The following is a 21,793-nucleotide window of genomic DNA, read 5'->3' as shown; positions in this document are numbered from 1 at the left end:
TTCATTTACTCATTGCACAAGTTTGGGGATGTTAAAATCAGATACGCTGGTACACGCACACTCTGACTAGCAAAGCCAGTGCTGAAATGTAACTCCCACCTCCAGCACCTCCAGTTTGCTTATTGCAGGCTTTTCAAATGCTCTACCTAGTATTGGATAAACTACACGTTACCTGCTAAAAGGCAACTGGTATATTTCCTAAAAGTATATTTTATTAAATAAAAAATTGACTATAGGCTTGGCGCCTGTGGCTCAAGTGGCTAAGGCGCCAGCCACATACACCTAAGGTGGCAGGTTCGAATCCAGCCCAGGCCTGCCAAACAACAATGATGGCTGCAACCAAAAAATAGCCAGGTGTTGTGGCTGGCGCCTGTGGTCCCAGCTACTTGGGAGGCTGAGGCAGGAGACTCGCTTGAGGCCAGGAATTGGCGGTTGCTGTGAGCTGTGAAGCCAAAGCACTCTAACCAGGGGGATAGCTTGAGGCTCCGTCTCAAAAAAAAAAAAAATTGACTATAAAGTTTTAAAAATGAAAGTTAATGTTGATTTCCTTTTATGATGAATCTGTGTCTGTACATCTCACTACATTTAGGCTAAGTCTTTAGCCAGGTCACACACTTGTTTCATGAAAATTCTTCAAATGAGCTCAGAAATCTCCCACCTAAGAAAACAAGTCAAATCTGAGTTTCCTTAATGGCTTAGCACCTTTTACCAGCCATAGAATCGTAAAGATCTTTCTGAGACTGACTCAGGGGAGTCCAGCTACAACAATTTAGGTCTTCCAACTGGTCCTGTTTTCACTGGAGATGATTTTCCACATCTGAGCCCGATGCTTGGTGTCTTTAATGAGAAAAATAACACCCCCAAATTTCAATGCTCAGCCAACACAAATTTATGTGATCTACAAAAGAAAGTGTTTTTGGATCCTGGGCTTTGATGATTTCGTTTTTATGCGACAGGTTTGCTGACCAAAGCGTGTGTATCCCCTCTTCCTCTCTACCCATGGCACACACACGGCCCCACACCCTTCTGCACAACCAGGTCCCATCTGACAACCATGCAACCTCTAGGATGTCAAGCTTCTCTGAGCAAAATTGACTGTGCTGAGTACTCCTTTATTCTCAGTGTACATTACATTACAAGAAACAGAGCTGAACCTTTCAATGCTTACAATGTTCCCTAGTATCAGCTGAGCAGGCCAAAAAGAAAAAAAAAATATGTGGAAGTTTGTTATTTTTTCCACCAAATATTTGACACCACCTTTGGAAAGGGAACAAAAGGCATACTGTCAAGCGGATAGACCTGGACAAAATGTTACTGTTTGTTCCTCCTCAGTACAGAGGTATATTGAAGCAAAGAAAGGCATTCCACGACTCTCCTGGGGCTTCCTTCCTTCAGCTGAATTATAGCAACGTGTTCACACCAGTGCTGGGCGGCATGTTGGAATTTAAAATGCAGACTCCTATTTGCCGATGTTTAAACACCACAGCTATAAAAATTCATAGGGGCATTGAACCTGGCTTTAAAAATATCATGAAACAAATGTAAGTTTATTAAAAAAAAAAAAAAAAAAGACATGCACACATAAAATTACAGTAAAAGATACGGAAATAAGGACTGTCCTTGTTTGACAGAGTCTATAACCCTCAAAGTCACCAGAAGTCACCTGGCTTTGGATTAGGTTTCAAATCCAAGCTCACTGACATTTATGAAACCTTTGGCAGGCGTGGGCCAAGTTTCAAGCAAGGTCGGGTAGAAATACTTCTTTCATGTGGAACCTGTGTGAAACTCAGTGGCTTTGGCTGGATTTCTCCTTGAATTTCACATTTAAACAATCCAAAGTTTTAAAGTAAAATTAAGGGACACAGAGAAACAAGAAGGGGGGTGGGGGACAGGGGTAAAAATGGCCTGCCGGGGTTCTCTGCCATCTTCCTGATCCATTTCATCCTAGTGCCACATAGCCCTGAGCTCTGTCTGCCTTAGCAATACATCTGTGCTCAGCACTACTGGCCCAAAGCCTCCCAGGACTGACAGAGAGAGGATTCTGGACCCCTGAAAGTCCCAGGCCCAAAATAACTAGGAGAATTAAAATACTGACTACAGACTGGGTGTGGTGGCTCACACTTGTGATCTCAGCACTCTGGGAGGCTACGGCGGGAGGACACTTGAGCCCAGGAGTTTCAGACCAGCTTGAGCAGGAGATCCCATTTCTACTAAAAATAGAAAAACTATCCTGGTGTGGTGGCAGGCACCTATAGTCCAGCTACTGGGGAGGCTGAGGCAGGAAGCTCACTTGAGCCCTGGAGTTTGAGGTTGCTGTGAGCTATGAGGCCATGGCACTCTACTAAGGGTGTCAGATTAAGAATTTGTCTCAAAATAAATAAACAAATAAACACTGACTATACACAGAAATGTGACGATTAGTATACTCCTTACAATGTGGACCTGAAGGCGGAAAGCAGTAATTAAATGTCCAGGTTTGGGAAATAAAAGACTAGACTGAGCATCTTGAGGTGTTCTGATTATTAATCCAAATTCCAGACACCCCCTGCGTCTGCTCCTCACCCCGGGGGGCCCCTTCTGGAGCATTTTCCACAGCTCCATCCCTTTGGAAACGTATCCAGAAGGCTCTTACTTGGAAAGGCACAAGGTGAGGTACAGGGACAGCTTGGCTCAGCTCAGAGAAGCCACTGCCCTTCACTGGGACTTCAACAGTCTCCTGACAGGACGAGGCCCAGTCTGTCCCCACCCTGCTACAGAACAGGCAGGGACATGCCAGGGAGCACCAACTCCGTATCTGGCTGGGGACTCTGAAAATACCCTGTGCTTGGGCTGGGAAAAGAAAAGAGAAACAAATGTGCACTTTCTGTAAAACAGAGAGAACATTAGCAGCTTGGGTGGCTAGAAAGGGCTCCATGGTACCCACTTAGGAAACACACTTAAAAGAAAAATCACTTATCCTTCACACTGCAGCAATTTTATGAGTATAATAGACTTTTGGCTACAAAATGTTCTTTTCTTTTCTTTCCTTTCTTCTTTCCCTCCCTCCCTTCCTTCCTTCTCTCTCTCTCTTTTGTTACTTGGATGATCCTAAATTGTTTAAAATGCATGTTTTCTTTTGATATGTGGTCTACATGCTGATAAATTTCCTTGGAAAAAAAAACCTTTCAATTCCAAGCATTTCAGTGTCCATGTTCAAAAGCACTAGAAGGGCTCCAAGGTACATGGTGACTCTGAGGAATTGGGACATTCAGGCGAGGCTCTGTGTGCTGTCACTTTCTGCTGGCTGTTAGGCACCTGCTGGGGGGAGCCATGAACTGTTGGGATGTCTATGTGGGGGGGAACCTTCCCAGAGAACCCTTTTTTTTCAGTTGGGAGTCCCTATAGAAATAAAATCTAAAACACATCCGTGGAGAAAACCAAGCCTCAATAAATTATTTAAAGGAAATGCTATCAAAAGCATTAAAGAAAAAAAAAAAGACTTTTTACTGAACATAGTAAATACCCACAATCAGCTTTGTGGGTTTGAAGTGTTTGAAGTTCAAGTCCACAGATCAAAGTACTTTGTAAAATGTCAAGTGCACCACGCATAAGGAGGGGGAGAAGGGAGGAACAGAAACCAAAGTATGAGATTGTCACTTTAGAGAAACTCTCCAGCAAATGTACCTAGCAAAAGTCATGCAGCTTAGTAAGAAATTCTCAAAACTGAGTCCCCTAAAATGTGCTAGGAACATACAAAACCACAACAGCAAAACCCAAAAATACCCCCACAAAACAACTGTTCTAATTCCAAACTAGCAAGTAACAGAACAGTGATGAAAGAGAACTGTCACACAGCCACCCTTCGTCTTCAAAGGACAATTGTCAATGTATGGTCAGGTGGTTCTATCTTTTACCTCTTGAAAAAAAAACTTGCCCTGGGAAAGTTAAAAATAAGAAAGCAGCCTAAACAACAAAATTATGATGTCTGGAAGGTCCTCTCATCGCCCTGGCAACAGAGCTTAATTAGAGTTCTGATTCGGGGCTTGGTCAAAGTCCAGTCTCTACGGCGCGGGTCACTATTCCAGACAGCTTCAGGCAAAGTTTAAAATTACAGCCCCCCAGAAGCACCGATGCTCCTGTTGTTTTCTGGAAAACAACATTTACCTGGGAGTTGTTCACAGCCCCTTTTATTTTCTCCGTGAATCAATTCTTTTTAAAACATTGGTCATGAACATATCAGAAAATGAATAAATAATTCCAGAAGAAAAAAAAAAAATCTTACCTACAGGCAGCTGAGTTCAACAGTTGCTCTAAACAGAGGAAGTAGGAGGCAGTGGCCTTTTACATGCAGAGATTGTTTATTTAGCCCTTTTTAAAAGGTCTTGAACTCCAAAGGTTTAAGATTAAGTCCAATCCAAGTGTCTGAAGGGAAAAAAGGCAAGAGAGGCAAGTGAGAGAGGGAAAGAATCCGGGCTGCTGGGTGGTGCTACTGTTCTGAGAGCATTTGAGCTATTTTCAGCATTAACAGCAGCCGGGGTTGTCTGAGAAGGGTTGAAAATGCCTTGTCCGAATCGCCACCCCCACCCCCCCCCACTGAAGGGGGGCCAGCCAGGAAACCCACAACAACTTGGTTCATTGTGCAAATATTCATTTACATTTTGAGGAAAAGTGCCAGCACCTAGAAAACAAAACAAACCACAACTTGACTGGAATCTTAAAGCAACACAGTGTAGTTGCCAGAATCCTCCAGTTTTCAAAATGATTTGCAGGATTCATAGCAAATAAAATGTTCCATTCATGCGTTCTGGAGAAGGAAGACGCCTCCTCTGATATTTACCTGCTTACTTTATATGGGTCTCAAAAATATGTATTTTCCATCTCTCTGGTGGGAACATTCATTCATTGTCCATCTAATTCTTCTACAGACTGAAGACAAATGGTTTCTTTTTCCAGCACGCACCTCCCAAATTTCCAGTTTCATCAACTATGCTATTTTTGAAGCCACTGGTTAAGGCGCTGACATTTCTTATCTGTGGGCAGAGACTGCGAAGCCACAGTGACATGATGCAGGCAGGGCTGACCCCTGCCTCTACCTCCAAAGGCCAATGAAGAAATAATCCAGATTGGGTTACCAGCAATGACTGGCAAAGTATAAGCATTTCTTTTGTTTCAAGAATAAAAAATTAAGAGCTAGAAGCTGAATTCATTCATTCATTCCTTCATTCAGCAAATGTTTATGTGACAAGCAGTTCTGAGCCCACGATGAGCTGGGCACTCTGAGAATACAACAGCAGGCAGAATAATTAGCATTCTTGCCTTCTCCACAACGCACAAATGCAGCAAGAATAAAAAAGAAATCTGGTACATCTTCCAGCCTCTTTTTAACATGAGGCTATTCCAATCATAGCGGTGCGAGACTGAGATCTCTTTCTACTATGACTGAAAGAAGACGCTGCGTGTCCTCACACCAACTTCTGGCTTCCACTGCTTCCTTATGCCTTTTGCACCAGCACCAAGAAGGAACATGACTTGCTTCCTACCAAGGAAGCACTTGAGTATTTTTATAAAAGCCTTTATTCTATGTAGATGAAATCTTTGTTTCTTTTCAACTTCCTATTCCCCCTAAGGAAAAGAATGCTTCAACAACCAGAAAGTACTGTCGGGGCTTCAAGTCAGGAGGTGAAACGAGATTCTGTAATCTTAATCTAATATTAAAAACTGCCTCGATATGTTTTATAATTAATATGACGGTTGTCCTAGAGGCTCACATCAAATCCAACTCTTTCTTTGCAATTAAAGAAAGCCACTGGATGGGCGGCACCTGTGGCTCAAAGGAGTAGGGCACTGGCCCCATACGCTGGAGGTGGCAGGTTCAAACCCAGCCCTGGCCAAAAAAAGAAAAACTGCAAAAAAAAAAAAAAAAAAAGGAAAAGAAAGCCACTGGAATCCATTATAGGAAATACCAAGGATTATGCGTAATGTAAAGAAAAGGATTATATGGCCATTTTAAGTACCATCGTATAATAGTGAAATCCTTCAGCTCACTATTGAACCTTATATTAAAACTACACAAATATTTTGCTTAATAAAATGAATCACATCTTAACTTTGAAATATCTAATCAGAATTTTAAAATAAGGTTAATTAACTTTGTTTAAAAAATATACACCAGGTTTTCAAAAAAATCACTGAAGAATAATATAATTTTTCGTTTGTTTATTTTAAACAGTCACATTTTAATATGTCTTAACTACCTGCCAATTTAAAACAAGGGATTTTTTTTGCTTGACCACCATGTTGAATGGTAATTCAACTGGCAAAAATTGGAAGCCTAGACTCACACACATTTTTTTAAAGCTGTTTTTACTTTTTCTTCCTTATAGTAGTTTATAACAAAACAATGAAAGATAAATGTAAAATTGGCCTTCCATAAAAAATTATAGGCATTAACGAAGCAAACAAAGATGAATTTCTGACTACTAAACCAATCGTTAAATTCTGAACTGCCTGCTTGCCACATGAGTCCTTAGGGATGGCCCTTGCCTCGCTTTACCTGTTGGAGAAATAATTATACTAAACTCTGCACTGGAACAAACAGGTCATGACCCTGCTGGCTGCCTTCACTGAGGATGACTCTCCTATCTGCTCTGTGACAACCCAGGTCCCCTTTATTCCCGGAGGCTCCCAACTGCCCACACAGCCTGTCAGTGAGCACTGCCAACAGACTTGATGGCACGGAAGAGAAAAGTCAGACTGTAGGCACATTTCAGAAGGTAAGAGGGGGCGGAAAGTTCTGACTTTTCTACTTACCCAACAACTATGACTTTTATTATTTATTTTTTATTTTTTGAGACAAAGCCTCACTCTGTTGCTAGAATACCTTGGTGTCAAAATAGCTCACAGCAACTTCAAACTCCTGGGCTCAAGTGATCCTTCTGCCTCAGTCTCCCGAGCAGCTGGGACTACAGGTACCTGCCATCATACCAGGCTAATTTTTCTGTTTTTAGTAGAGACGGACTCTTGCTCTTGGTTGGGCTAGTCTGGAACTCCTGAGCTCAAGGGATCTACCTGTCTCAGTTTGCCAAAGTGCTAGGATTTTGGGAGGTAGAGCTGGTCATAACTTTAATCTTAACATGCTATGAATGTCTTAACAATTGTATTAATTGTACTAATTTAATGCTGTTATTCAGATCTTTCTTCTGTTCTTTTTTCTTCTTTCCCAAATAAGTTTATTTTTAAAAATTGGGACATGCTTATATTGAAGTGGACTTCTTATATTGGTGAATCACAAAAAAGGCCTTTGGCATAACCCCACCCCTGTATAAAATGAGGATGATAGTACCACCAATCCAGGGTTGTGGGAGGGCTCATTTGAATAATGCATGTAAAATGCTCAACTGGGTAATGTCTGACACACAGCAAGCATTCGATAAAAGTTAATATTATCATCACAGCTGTAAGCCTAAAGCCTTGTTTTCCAAGGTGGTAGCTCCCCCGTGGCTACTGAGTTCCTGAAATATGGTTAGTCAGAACTGAAATAGATATAAGTGTAAAATGCACGCTGAGTTTCCAAGACTTAATATAAAAAAAAAAAGAATGGAAACTATGGCGCTAATGTTTAGTACTGATCAAATGTTGTAATGAGAGTACTTTGGACATAAGCTCCTTTGTTAAAACTAATTTTACCTTTCCTTTTACTTTTGTACAAGGACCACCAGCAGATTTAAAGTTACACATGTGACCTGCATTATGTTTCTGATGGGGCAGTGCCATCTAAGCCAATGGTTCTCAGACCATAGTAAGCATCTGTCACCTGGAGGCTTTGTAAGAGTTTCTGATTCAGTAGGTCTGAGAAGGGCCTGAAACTTTGCACCTCTATTAAGTTCCCTGGTGATTCTTGAGCACACTTTGAGAACCAGCAGTGCTGAGCTTGGTACTCAAAAAGTGGTCGATGGGCCAATGTTAATGTCATCACTTGGGCTCTTAAGAACATCCTCATGTGTATGCTTACTGAATCTGAGAGAAGTTGACGTAAAGTTGTGTCTCTCATCCCTAGGTATATAAAAGACTTACCTGGCAAACTCCAAAAAAAAAATACCAGCATGCATGTGGTAGGACTACATCTAGAGAGTTCAATTTCGTCAAAGTGGAGGAGACTCAAGCATCTGTTTATCTAAACAGCTGTCCAGTGGGTGACTCCTATATTACAGCAAGCACTGAGTTTGAGGGGCAGCAGCGCCCATCAGAACAGATGTGGAAAAGCCAGGATCTGGAAACTAACACTCCTCTGGTCCTAGTGAGGGGTCATGAGGTGTTGGAGGACAGGCCCTGCCAGTGGGTGAGGACAGGAGAAATCATACAGGAAGGGTCCACGAGTGGGTTAGGCAGCTGACAAGGGAGCCAGGGAGAGACTATCCTGCCTCTGCATATCTAACATAAGTCCCAGCCATCCCAGGCTTGGAGTTCAAAGCGCAGCCTTGGTCTCAGAGGAACCAGAGCACTAGACAAGTTATCTGGGCAGAGATGCAGGCTCAGAGGGATAAGACGACCACAAATCTTGCTGTAAGTCAAGAGCAGAACCAAGAGCCACAGTAACTGAGTTTCTTAAACACTTCATAATGACAAGCTCAGTTTCAGAGGCCAGAGCAGAAATAATCTTTCAAATAGAGATGAGGAGGGGAAATGAATGAAAGAGTCGGCAGTCACACTAGTTACATAGTCCCTTCTCTCCTCTCTAACACAATAAAAACCTCTGAGCGGAGGTTGGTTCAGTTAAAACAATGCCCATTACAGGACAGCTGACACAGAGCAAACCACCCTACAGGGTATTTATACCCTAGAGAGGATCTTTTTGGCTGGACACAGTGGCTTGCACCTGTAATCCAGCACTCTGGGAGGCCAAGACAGGAGGATGACTTCAGTTCAGGAGTTTGAGATTGCTATGAGCTATGAGGCCATGGCATTCTACCCAGGGTGACTGACAGAGTGAGATGAAAAGAAAGAAAGAAAAGAAAGGAGGGAAGGAAGGGAAAGGAAGGGAAGGGAAGGGAAGAAAGGAAAAAAGAGAGGCTCTTTTTAACCCAAATAACTCTCCAATTGTTAGAACTGGTAGGAAAGATTCATCTATTGGAGGAGAGAAGCCCTGTGTCAGTCACTAGCCTCTGTTCTACCCTTAAATCAGATATCAAGCCAGTCTTTAAAAGTTCATCCAAATAACCTCATCAGTTTGCCAAATGACTTCATTTTTCCAGGCGACACTACAGTGTGGTGCATTTTAGACACCTTCATCAAAATAAAATTGTCCTGGTGAGAGAGAGTGTAGGCTCATGGTGACAGGATCTGAAACACCATCTGCGGCTTTACTTCCCACTCCCTGGGTTGCTTCTTTCAGAAAACTTTTTCCAGTGTCAAACTCTTAACACAGAAAGTCTAAAGTCAGAGTGCCTGGGTTGAATCTGGTCCTGCCTCTTATGTGTGAACTTGGGTCATTTAGCCTCCCTCTGCCTCAGTTTCCTCCTCTATGAGGGAACCTATCTCATTGGGTTTTTAGAAGGACGTAAAATGCAGCACCCTTAGCTCAGTGAGTAGGGTGCGGGCCACATATACCTGAAGGTGGTGGGTTCGAGCCTGGCCTGGGCCTACTAAACAATAATGACAACTGCAACAAAAAAAATAGCTGGGCATTGTGGCAGGCAACTATAGTCCCAGCTACTTGGGAGGCTGAAGCAAGAGAATCGCTTAAGCCTAAGAGTTCGAGGTTGCTGTGAGCTGTGATGCCACATCACTCTACCAAGGGCAACATAGTGAGACTCTGTCACAAAAAAAGAAAAAAGATAAAGAAAGAAAAGCTTGGGTGTCAGCGCTCGTACCTCAGTGGTTAGAGCACTGGCCACATACACCAGGGCTGGCAGGTTCAAACCTGGCCCAGTCCTGCTAAACAACGATGACAACTCCAACAACAAAAAAAAATAGCTGGGCGTTGTGGCAGGTGCCTGTAGTCCCAGCTACTTGGGAGGCTGAAGCAAAAGAATCACTTAAGCCCAGGAATTGGAGGTTGCTGTGAGCTGTGGCTTCACAGCACTCTGCCAAGGGTGACATAGTGAGACTCTGTCTCAAAAAAAAGGAAAATTTGGGGCTTTGTGATTGATATACACATGTTCATTAAATAATAAAAATATATTCAAAAAACTGCAGATTCCATATGTGGCTAAATTTAGTAATTTTTCTGATACTATGGTGATTTCCAGGGACTTTTTCATGTGCATGGTTTTTTTGAATACAAATGTCCTGAGGGTTAAGATTTTTCCCAAGAGAACTCAAAATTCTCAATCAATTCCTCATCACTTCCTATGATTTGAGAGGATCTCAGCAGGAAGGACGTGAATGTCGTTTTCCCATGAATATTGTTTTCTAGAGGATGTTTCCTCCCTCCCCGAAGTCCTTTGAAAAGTGAGTCTCACTATACATGCTTGAAGGCTTTCGTGGCCCAGGTCAGTTCAATGGCATTGTCTAATATTCCAGGGGAACAACGAGTCATTCTCTGGACAAATATTTTAGTGCTTAGGGAGAGGCAAAAAGACCATCTGAAACAATGGCCTGGGTTACCAGTTGTATTGAAAAGGTCGACCGATTCTCCTTCTGTAGCAGCGGTTCTCAAGCTGTGGGTCGCAACCCCTTTGTAACAATGAAAATACCTCGCAGCATTAGGAAGGTTGAGAACCACTGTCCCAGAGACTGCCGGTTGCAGGAAGGGGTGGGCCGCTGAAAACAGGCCTGAGGGATACAAAGTGAAGGCTTGATTAAGTGGAATAACATATTTTATTCCACTTAATATTCCGGTGCTTCGACCATGCTTAACGGTCAGGGAAAATGAAGGCGATGGGTGCACCCGTGTCCTGGGCCTGCAAGCTCAAACTAAGTTCTCCAGGGGGAAAAAAAAACCTCAACAACTCTCAAAGAAACCCTCCTGGTACTCTGGAGCCACTGAGACAGGCCAGGCCAGCCCTCTAAACTCGTGTCCTAAAATGCAGGCAGGGGAACTGAGCTCCCTATCACTTCCTCTCCAATCTATGCTTTTGTCTGGCTTATCTAGGTTCCACAAGGCAATCTCCCACCATTTACATTTGCTGGTGTCACTGTTTGTAAGCTGGCAAATCATGCATGTTCAATTACTTCTACCCCTGGTTATCAGTGGTAAGCACATGTTTTTAAGGAGCTGATGTGTCATCCTTGCATTGTAGTATTTGACCATCTGGGATTGGCCTTTACCAAGTGAGGTGGGGATCTTAACCAAAGGTTAAAGAACTACCAACCAATGCAAGAGCACATGTAGAAATAGCTTCGTAAAACCTCTCTGGAAATGCAATTTGCGAGTTAAAACTTTGTTTTTAAACTTACTGCCTGAATTCCATATGTATTTAAAAAGTATGTCTGCTGTTTATATAACCATGACTTAGCTTTTCTTGACATTTATATTCCATTTGAAATTGAACATATGCAACAGTTGCTAAATACGATAGGAAAATCGTTGAGATGAGCCTTCCGAAAGTGGCTTATTTAAGGCCCTGCATGATGTGGTGTCTCACAGCCTCTCACCCACGTGCACCACCCTCCTCTTGGCTCCACCTCTCCAGCCCTCTCTGCGTTTCCTTCCAGTCCTGGGATGTGCCCAGTTGAAGGCCCTGGTGCAGCCGTCCACATCCCCATCCCCATTGGCACAGCCAACCCTTGCATCAGCAAATGCCCTGAAACCTTCAGCCTTCCCCATGAAGGACTTCCCTGACCCACCAGCCTAGGTCACGCTATTGTTGTTGTTGTTTTTAACTCTTTTTTATTTATTTTGAGACAGAGTCTCACCCAGTAACCCTGGGTACAGTGCCATGGAGTCACAGCTCACAGCAACCTCAATCTCTTAGGCTCAAGTGATCCTCCTTCTTCAGCTTCCCAAGTAGCTGGGACTACAGGTGCCTGCCACAAGGCCTTGCTAGTTTTTCTGTTTTAGCAGAGAAGGGGTCTCACTCTTGCCAGGCTGGTCTCGAACTCCTGAGCTCAGGTGATCCTCCTGCCTTGGCCTCCCAGAGTTCTGGATTACAGGTGTGAGCCACCGCGCCTGGCTGCTTTTAACTCTCAAAGAATCACGTTTCTCGTCCCCTCCAAGTTCAAGTCAGCTGCATTTTTGGCTGCTGTTTCCCCTCACGCCGTTCTCCTCCCATAGGTGTGGTGTGTCCCTGGCACAATGTGGGCGTTTGCCATGCAGTTGTGGGATGAAAAGGTGATGGAACAAGTTCTGCACAAGGCGTTAGACATCACACAAGTACATTTTTTTGTTCTATATTTATCAGAACTTGTGAAATAAAAAGTATCTTATTATGTGTAAAGCAAAAACCATGTAGCCCATTCAGTAGCTGTTTCCAAGCAAGACAGTTTTCTGGAATATCCTGCTTTGTAGCTACACGTTTAATTTAAAAGCTGTTTTAAGAGGCAGATGTCACTTGTTTTTCCCCCTTGGGATACAATACATTCTGTTATCTTAATAATTTTAAGTTTTCTTTTAAAATAGATTTGATATAAAGTAAGTTATCTGTGCTCATGTATCATACCTCTGGACATTTTCTATACAAATTTCTTCTGAGTGAGGTTGGTTGAGAGAATGATACGTTTGTCTATATACTGCTAGATCAGTATACCACCTGCAAACCATAGTGAATATTTATAAGGTAGTTTTTGCAAAAAGAAAAAGAAAAAAGGGGTGGTGCCTGTGGCTCAAAGGAGTAGGGCGCCAGAGGTGGAGGTTCAAACCTGGCCCTAGTGAAAAACTGCAAAAAAAATTTTTAAAAGGTAGTTTTTTGAGCAGGCAGGCAGATATGAAGTCTCACGTGCTCCCTGGTCAGGTGATTACCATTCATGCCTGTGCTGTGAAACCCTTTCTCATGGCCTTGTTGTGCATTAGTTATAAGCAGACAATGACTGGCTCCTCCTCATTCGCTGAGGGATGCCATCTTGTTTTCTGGCAAGGGGCCAAGTAATATCAATAGGCGAGACAAGGAGAGTTTGGTGTGGCCTAGAGCAGGGGTCAAAGGCTAAAGGCAAGGGCATGGTCTTTACCGTGTTGACTATGGCCTGGTCTGTAGCAGCAGGGGAGGCCTTGGGTGGTTTCCAATGGCTATGAAATATTTTATTTCACCATGTGCTTCTACCATGTGGGCAGAGGAATACTTATTATATAGCCTAACAAGGTTTTAAGATATGCTGTTTTGTATATGTTCTTTGTCAAAGTGTAAAATGCTCTGAAATCACCAAGGCACAGCATGAAAAATATTTCCCAAGGCATTCAAAACATAAATGAATGAGGCAGGTGGATTGCTTGAGCTCAGGAGTTCAAGACCAGCTTGAGCAAAACTGTGAGACCCCATCGCTACTAAAAATGGCCAGGTGTGGTGGCAGGTGCCTGTAGTCCCAGCTACCTGAATCCAACAATTCATGGCACATTTCCATAATTACTATAACCACAGAAATTAATTTTGCAAGGATAGTCACACACACAAGTAATAACTCAACGCTAGAAAGGTGACCTTGAGATTCACAGAGGTGAAGGATGGATAAAGAACAAGGAGAAATAGTTGACCAGCATGCAGGGTTAGAAGGATCGACAGAGTCCTCATATCAAACTTCTTCCTAAATGCTGTGGGCTGGAGACAGGAACTTTCTGAGGCGGGATCCATGAATATTTTCTGTGTTGTCATTCCTCCCTACCTCCTGTGTAGCCCATTTGCCCAGAGTGGGTGGGTCTAGGGGTTGCTACAGTTCTTGGGCAGCCAGGGGAGCCTTGGGTGGCTGGAGCCCCTGGACCAGTCACCGCTGGTTATTAGCAGCTTCATCTGTCACCTCAATGTGCTGTCAATCTTCCCATTTGTATGTATATCATGATGGGTAGAAAATTGGGAGGGACCGCTTTAGCCAGCAAAGTCAATCTACTAAAAATAGCATCAGCTGTCCCATCAGCAAAAGGAAATCCAAGAAATAAGGAGATATGGGAAAGGAGTGGAGAAATGAGTAATGAAGTCCTAACTTTTCAAATGAAGAGGGGAAAGTCTTGTTCAGACCTGTGCAGCTCGGCTAGAACTGGCCTGGTCTGCAGTGGCAGGGAGAGAAGGCAGATCCTCCCCACAGAGGCAGAGAGGTGAGGGGCCGGCCTCTGAACCAGAGTAAACACTCACATTTTTACCTTCTAGCAAGTTCCCTCCCTTCTTTGAGGATCATTTTCAGTGTAAAGTTTCTGTCTTGATTTTGTTTTACCATCAAAGGCACTATTTCCATACTTGTGACTCTTTGAAATAAATAGATTAGGCCGGATGTGGTGGCTCATGCTTGTAATCCCAGCGCAATGGGAGACCAAGGCAGAATTGCTTGAGCTCAGGAATTTGAGACCAGCCTGAGCAAGAATGAGAGCCCATCTCTACTAAAAATTGAAAAACTAGCCAGGCATGATGGCAGAGCTTGTAGTCCCAGCTACTTGGGAGGCTGAGGCAGGATGATCACTTAAGCCCAGGAGCCTGAAGTTGCTGTGAGCAAGGCTAAGGCCACAGTACTCTAGCCTGGGTGATACAGTGACACTCTTTCTCCAAAAATAATAACTAAATAATATAAAAGTTGTTGTAGACGCTGCTTTCTGCCCACCAAGGATCCATTTTTGCTCTATTCCTCACTATAGAACCTTGACAATATGCTTAGTCAAAATTTTACAGCTTTCCAGATTTCCTTGTGATTTGTTCTGGCCAATAAGCTACGGGGTAGAGGCACCACACTGAAAACTTTCACATACACCATAGTAACACCAAACCTCCGAAGAAGAGGGCTTTTTCTATCCTTTGCCCTTTAACGTTGTCCTCCTCCTCTAACTGCTGACTGAAATTCAGATTCCATTCTGAAGGGGGGTGATGGCGCAGGACCCACCCTGGGCTGGGGGCCCTGGGAGGCCTGTGGTTGGAGGCAAACCCACCCTCTCACCTGCCTGAAAGGCTCTGTTGAGGCGATCTGTCAGGTGAAGCGGGGAACATAACTAACACAATCACCTGTTATTAGAACACCTTAATTACATCAGGCTGGCTGAAAGATAGTGTAGACTATTAGGCCTGCCATTAAGATAATCATCTAAAAAATAGTTCCAGAAGTTTTGAAAGAACTTCTGGGCATCAACCACCAGTCCCAGCGATAAGTTTCAGGCCCATTATCACTTCTTGAGGGAGCAAAACCTGCCATGAATAAAAAACAGCACCAACACGCCTGCAGGCCTGGTAGCCACAGCATTAGAATATTTTTGGCTCTAAATATAGTAAAGGAGTTGGCGCTTTCTCTCTCTTAAAACTAACGTTTAAATGATCGGTGATAGCAAGAGAAATAAGAACACAGGAAACACAAAACAGGAGCCCATTGTCTGTCCGTTCTCAGCGAACACTGCCAGATCATTGTTCCGCAGACTTTTGAACAGGCCACTTTGGTGTAGTTTTGAGAGCTTTTTGAAATCTAAATTGAATGGTGGAATTTGTCCTTGTTACAGAGAAAGTGATTTTGAAAAGATTATTCAAGGCTGGGAATGCAATGGCTTTGAATATTTTTTAAAAACCTTGAAGAATTTTACTTATGATTTAAAATGGTGAGTGCTATCAGTGGAAAACTGATGTCAAGGTAGGTTGGATCAGGAAGCCAATAATTTTTCAGAACTAAATAAAGTTAAAAATGCACATGTCACGTGGAAATTATTCTAAGCATTCTTTCATCATGGTTCCTGATTAAGTACTACAAATTGGAGAAACGAATGTAAATCATAACACATTTGATTTTAAAACAGGCAATTCATGTATAATTATTTTGTCCCTCTTGCCAAGAATTAGAGCACGGGATTGAGGGCGCCCGTCTGAGGCCGTCAAATCTGCTTCCAACATATGCAGCTGCTCTGATCTCTTTGTGCTTTGGTTCTCCCATCAACAAAATGACTTGACATGAGAGTATGCAAAGCTTGGGTTTGAGGATAAATATTGTGAACTAAAACAAAATCTTAAGGCTCCCCTCTGATTGGACCCCGTCTTGGCCGGGGGGAATCCCTAAAACTGAGCTGCTGGCCATGAGAAAGGAGATCAGACAGGCCTCATCCCTCCCCTGCCCTCCTTAGAGATGTCCTTCCTCTGTGACTCACTAATAGGCCTAAGGCTCTGCAAGACACACCTGCAGGTCCTCAAGGTACAAAACAAATCACTTGGGTCCCGAGTATGTCCTGGAGTTCGTCCCTGATTAACAGACGCTTATCTTAACTAAGCATTCCTGTTCACTGACTCCTGGTCCATTAGACAGAGCCAAATTCTTTCAGCCAATTGTCAGCTAAAGATTCTTTTAACCCAGCTATAACCTGTGGGCCACCCGGCTTTGAGATGTCCCACCTTTTGGGGCCAAACCAATGTATTTCTTCCATGTATTGATTTGTGGCTTTACCTATAATTCCTGTCTCCCTGAAATGTATAAAAACAAACCATCACTCCACCACCACCAGTCCACTTGCTCATGGCTTCTTGGGTGTGGCTCTGGGTCATGTCCTCAAATTCGGCTCAGACTAAATCTCTACAAATTATTTTACAGAGTTCGGCTTCTTTTCCGTGGAGTTAAATCTCTGCTTCCGCCGCATCTGAGTGCCTCAATTTGGGCATGGCCGCTGAGCCTCAGTTTCCTCGGCTGACAAAATGAGGGATTCCATTTCCTTATAATTTATTTTGGTGTGGTCACATTCAGAGTTTTGTGTTTTTATTTTGTTTTCTATTTCAATTTTAAAGAGGAATTCATGGACTTATCAAGCAACTTGATTGAGAAAATTCCTATCTCTGCTAATAACTTTGCCCTGTGGTTGATGTAGCAGTCTTCTTAAAGCAATGACATCATCATTTCATGTGATAAGCAGAAGGAGGCTGAACAAGAAAGATATTGGCACTAAAAGGCACAACCCAGAAGAAACCAAGAAGAGACTTTATGGCTGGGCGTTGGCTCACACCTGTAATCCCAGCACTCTGGGAGGCCAAGGCAGGTGGATTGCTTGAGATTAGGAGTTTGAGACCAGTCTGAGCAATATGAGACCCCCATCTCTACTAAAAATAGAAAAACTGAGGCAAGATGATCACTTGAGTCCAAGACCTTGAGGTTGCTGTGAGCTCTAACATCATGGCACTCTACTCAAGGTGCCAGAGTGAGACTGCCATAAAAAAAAAAAAAATGAAACTTTGTTAGGCCCTGTAAGAGTCTGCCATTCTCTTAAGGAGTGAGGGGGAAGAATTATCACTCTATTCATCTTGTTGCAAATAAACATACACTAACTTGTGTTGACAGGCTACAACTATAATGAACGATTTTTGAGGTATAAAGTATCCCTGTATTAGAACAATGATTATATTGCAAAAAAAAAAAAAAAAAAGAAGAAGAAGAAGAATCAAGGCTTTAGAATTGAGCAGAACTGACCTCAAGGCTTGGCTTATCTGATAGCAAGCCATGTCACTTAGAGAAAGTTAATTAATCTCTTTGAGCCTGGATTTCCTTATCTATAAAAAGCAGACAATCCCATCTAGCTATCTGGGAGTGCTTTGAGAGGATTAAATAAGAGGTGAGAATCAGTTACTCTCTCACGTACCTATTGCAGTACAGGGGTTAATATATCATTGCTGCTGTTTATGGGTCTTTTTCCTACCAGACTATAGGCTCCTTGAGGACAGGATTCCCTCTAAATATATAAATACAACCAGTTCCTAGGGTTAGAGTATAAATGTAGGGGACAGAGACCAGAGGCAGGGCTTGGAGGTCAGTGTAGGTGTCCAAGTAAACTACTGTCCAGCAAGAAGCTCACTAGAGGGGCTGATAACCAAAGGCAAGACCCAGTTGCCACTGACTTATCAGCCATCTCACCACCTTGCATAGACTTTGGCTAATTATAGTATCATTTATATGCATCGTGGTTTTAAAATTTCTTTGCCCATAAAACCACCATGACAGTTTTGAGACAACCTTATAAAAGGTATGAAAAATAGGAGAGAAACCAATTCCAGGAATTACTACCCAAATTCTCAGTAAAAGGTAACTGTGGCCTTGAATATTTATCCCTTCAATTAGTAAGACTACAAGAAATCTAAGACCCTTTCCTCTCAATGTAAACCAAGACAAGGGTACTTCGAATGAAAAACTAAAAAAATAGCAATAGGCCTGGTGCCATGGCTCACGCCTGTAATCCCAGCACTCTGGGCAGCCAAGGTGGGTGGATCACCTAAAGTCAGGAGTTCGAGAACAGCCTGAGCAAGAGTGAGACCCTGTCTCTACTGAAAATAGAAAAACTAGCTGCGTGTGGTGGTGGGCACCTGTAGGCCCTGCTACTGGGGAGGCTGAGGCAGGAAGATCTCTTGAGCCCAGGAATTTGAGGTTGCTGTGAGCTATGATGATGCCACGGTACTCTACCCAGGGTGATACCATGAGATTCTGTCTCAAAAAAATAAATAATAAACACATATAACAATAGCAATAATGAACAGAAGCCTTGACTTGTATAAGTGAGACTAGTGAAGAGACACAGACGCTGATAGATTGAATGGATACACTGGGAAAGTGTATAAAAGACAAAATTTTCCTCCTATTTTTAGAAGGGAGAGACAAATTATAAGTGACAGAAAGCTTGCCGTGTTGGCCATCACGCTACCTGGGAGGACTACAAAAATCACCTTCAAATGGGACTATTTCTGCCTGTCATCTGTATTTTCTCACTGTCTAGAAAGATGAGAATGATGTTAGGCCTATGACTTCTGTGAGCTCCGTCTGATTTAATTTGCAGGAGCTTTTATATAAAATTCAGGTCTTCTGATCTCCCTCTGCCACCCCCGCCCCCATCCTGGGTGAGCGGCTCCACCTCGGGGACTGGTGAGTTTTCCGTCTCAGTCCAGTGACACAGGACTGGAGGGGCAGGCTTCACACTCTGCTCCTTCCCCACGGCCCCGTCTGCCGCATTCCTCAGATATGGCATGGTCTGGAGGTTTCGGGGAGCAAATCAGTCTCTTATTTCTTACTTTTCCTTTAACCTAGAACCGTAGCTTTTGCACTTTGAAAATTGGAGAGTGGAGGATGATTTTATAGGTAAGGCCGTTCCTAGGACCAGGGCCTGAGAAACACGGTCCCAGAGCGGGTGAAGGGCACAAAGAACATCCCTGGTGTTTCCAGGTGACCTGTCCTGCCTTGTCTTTCTCAACCACCAACTGCTACTTTCTTTTGCCTAGGAGCAGCTTTGATGGAAACTTCGCTATTCAAAGCCCTGATGAACTAAATTAGCCATTAATGCTGCTCACAATAGTAGGCTCATTTAAGTATCAGGTGATGGCTTCAACAGAACAACAAAAAGAGGTTTTCACGGAGGAAAGCAAATAGGCACAGAATAGCAGAGAAGATGAGATTCGCCATAATCCTGGTGAGAATGGATTCAGCAGGGGAAAGAAATCAATACACTATATACTAAAGAGAAAAACAGATACTTTTTGGCCCTTAGAAGTTCAAAATTAGGCACATTTCAGCTAAGGCGTAGCCGGACACTCAAGTAAAGCGACCACAGAATCAATCAACTATCAGAAGAGAATAACACCATTTAGGCCGATTAGAAAAATGACTCAATGGGATAAATTAGTTTTTATTCCTGCAAGCCTGGCTGGTCAAACTCTTCTGAAAAAGAGAAACCTGCCCTCAATTCATTTTTTAGCATTACATCAGGGTATACTTGATAAATTTTATAATTATACTCGGTAATGAATCCTACCTGCAATGACAGATAAATGGGACTAAATTCAGGTTGCCTTTAGGTTTACATATACAACACTAGTAAGAGAAGAAAGAACTAGAAAGGTCTTAACAAATGGTGCCCATCACTGGCGGCCAAGCCTGGGCTATAAATTGCAGCAGCTCTCCCATTCTGTAACATGAACTCTGTTTTCGTGTTACAGATTAAGATCGATCCCCTTGGCCTCCTTTAAAAGGACTTGCACACATTGGAACACACCTTTGAGACTCCAAATTGGACTTCTGCACCACAGTCTATTTTGGGTAACCCAACAAAGGTGCTGGAAATTTTTAGTAGTAACAAACACCGTGACCTACAAACTTAAGAACCTCAGCTGGAGATACATGGTCCCCAAGTGGTGGAACATACCCAGTCTGTGAGCGTCAATTATTCTTTGGGTGTTTGACTTACCGACCAAGCCCAGGTCAGACCATCTTGTTTGAGATGTCTTTCTTCTTTGCTGTGATGTTTTTAACCTAACAGTGCTCTTTCTTTCGTGTACATCAAAAATCAGTTTAAGGATCATTTTATTTTATTATTATCATTTTTTTTTTTTGCAGTTTTTGGCTGGGGCTGGGTTTGAACCCACCACCTCCAGCATATGGGACCGGCGCCCTACGCTTTTGAGCCACAGGCGCTGCCCTAAGGATCATTTTAAAGGTTATTTCATGTTGCCTGGAGATGATTAACAGATACGTTCATTTCTTTTTTATAGGAATTGAAAAAGCCTCCTTCTCCTTTAACCAGCCCTAGAGAACTCATTAATCTCTGCTCATCTTAGCCAGATTTGAATTATCTATAAAGGTAAGCAGGTATTCTATGCAGAAATTATTCAATGTAAAGACATGGAGGGGTGTTGGCTCACACCTGTAATCCCAGCACCCTGGGAGACCAAGACCAGTGGATCCCTTGAGCTCAGGAGTTGGAGACCAGGCTAAGCAAGAGCAAGACCCCATCTCTACTAAAAATAAAAAAACTAGCTGGCATCGTGGCAGTTGCTTGTAGTCCCAGCTACTTTGGAGGCTGAGACAGGTGAATGGCTTAAGCTCAAGAGTTTGAGGTTGCTATGAGCTATGATGACATCATGGTACCCTACAACTCTACGAAGGGCAACAGACTGAGACTCTGTCTCAGCTCCCCCCTCATCCCCAGGCAGGGATTGTGGCTCAAAGGAGGAGGGCCCTGGCCTCATATGCTGGAGGTGGCTGGTTCAAACCCAGTCCCGGCCAAAAACTATAAAAAAAAAAAATAATAATAATAATTTCACTATTTACTAAAATATAATTTATCAAATAAATTATAAATTCACTTATCTAACAATTTATGTATTATAGAATTGTATATCATATTGCATGCTAATTGCTTATTAAATATTATTGTACATAAATGTATTTGTAGTCAAATTTGTCAGATAATAAAGTATGTCAGTATAATTTTATCAAATAAAGTCATATTTTTATCCTACATCCCTGCTTTATTTCTGTTTGTGAAAGGATAAATTTGTGTGGTGTCTTCAAAATATATGAGTTTCTTGCAACAAAATCGATCAAGACAGACATTATAACACTTCAGTTTTCTTGATTTTGGATGCAGTATTTCATTTACCTTGTAAGTATAAAAAGGTTTTGAAAACGTGCAAGGTTAGCAATTGTTACGTAATTTTGCTGCTATTCTTGCTTTTTTGACAATTTTCCTACTGATTTAGTGCATTGGGGAATTAGTTTGATCTTGACATTTCTTCTTCCCAATATAAATACATACAAACCCTTGCAATGTTTCCAAACCAAACGGAGCATTCCTCCCTAGTCTGAGTTTGCCACTTCTGTCGATCAAGAAACAACACGCTCATTGTCGCTGTGCCGAGGGGTTTATGAATGGTCTCTGCTAATTTCCAGACTGATGAGACTTGTCTCTAATTTCACAGATTTCAAGGAGGCAGGAGCTTGGGGGTTTTGTTTCTTAGTACACTTATTT

At 42.7% G+C, this 21,793-nt stretch overlaps 1 protein-coding gene across 9 annotated transcripts in view; it reads right to left on the bottom strand.

Annotated features, from left to right (window-relative positions):
* The window catches only part of SORBS2 (sorbin and SH3 domain containing 2), a 221,407-nt gene that overhangs the window by 175,539 nt on the left and 24,075 nt on the right, over positions 1-21,793 (bottom strand). For 8 of the 9 annotated variants that reach the window (XM_023514886.1, XM_023514896.1, XM_023514890.1 and 5 more), the window contains exon 2: positions 4,262-4,401. The gene's annotated coding sequence lies outside the window, so the exon portion shown is untranslated. Of the gene's footprint in view, positions 1-4,261; positions 4,402-21,584; positions 21,780-21,793 lie in introns of those variants that run through there. The other variant, XM_023514887.1, reaches the window with a different exon arrangement.

This window comes from Otolemur garnettii, unplaced genomic scaffold, assembly GCF_000181295.1.
Source record: "Otolemur garnettii isolate 467f Iridium unplaced genomic scaffold, OtoGar3 scaffold00061, whole genome shotgun sequence".
NCBI lineage: Eukaryota > Metazoa > Chordata > Mammalia > Primates > Galagidae > Otolemur > Otolemur garnettii.
The sequence above is the reverse complement of the archived record's forward strand: the minus strand, read 5'-3'. Positions and strand labels throughout refer to the sequence as shown.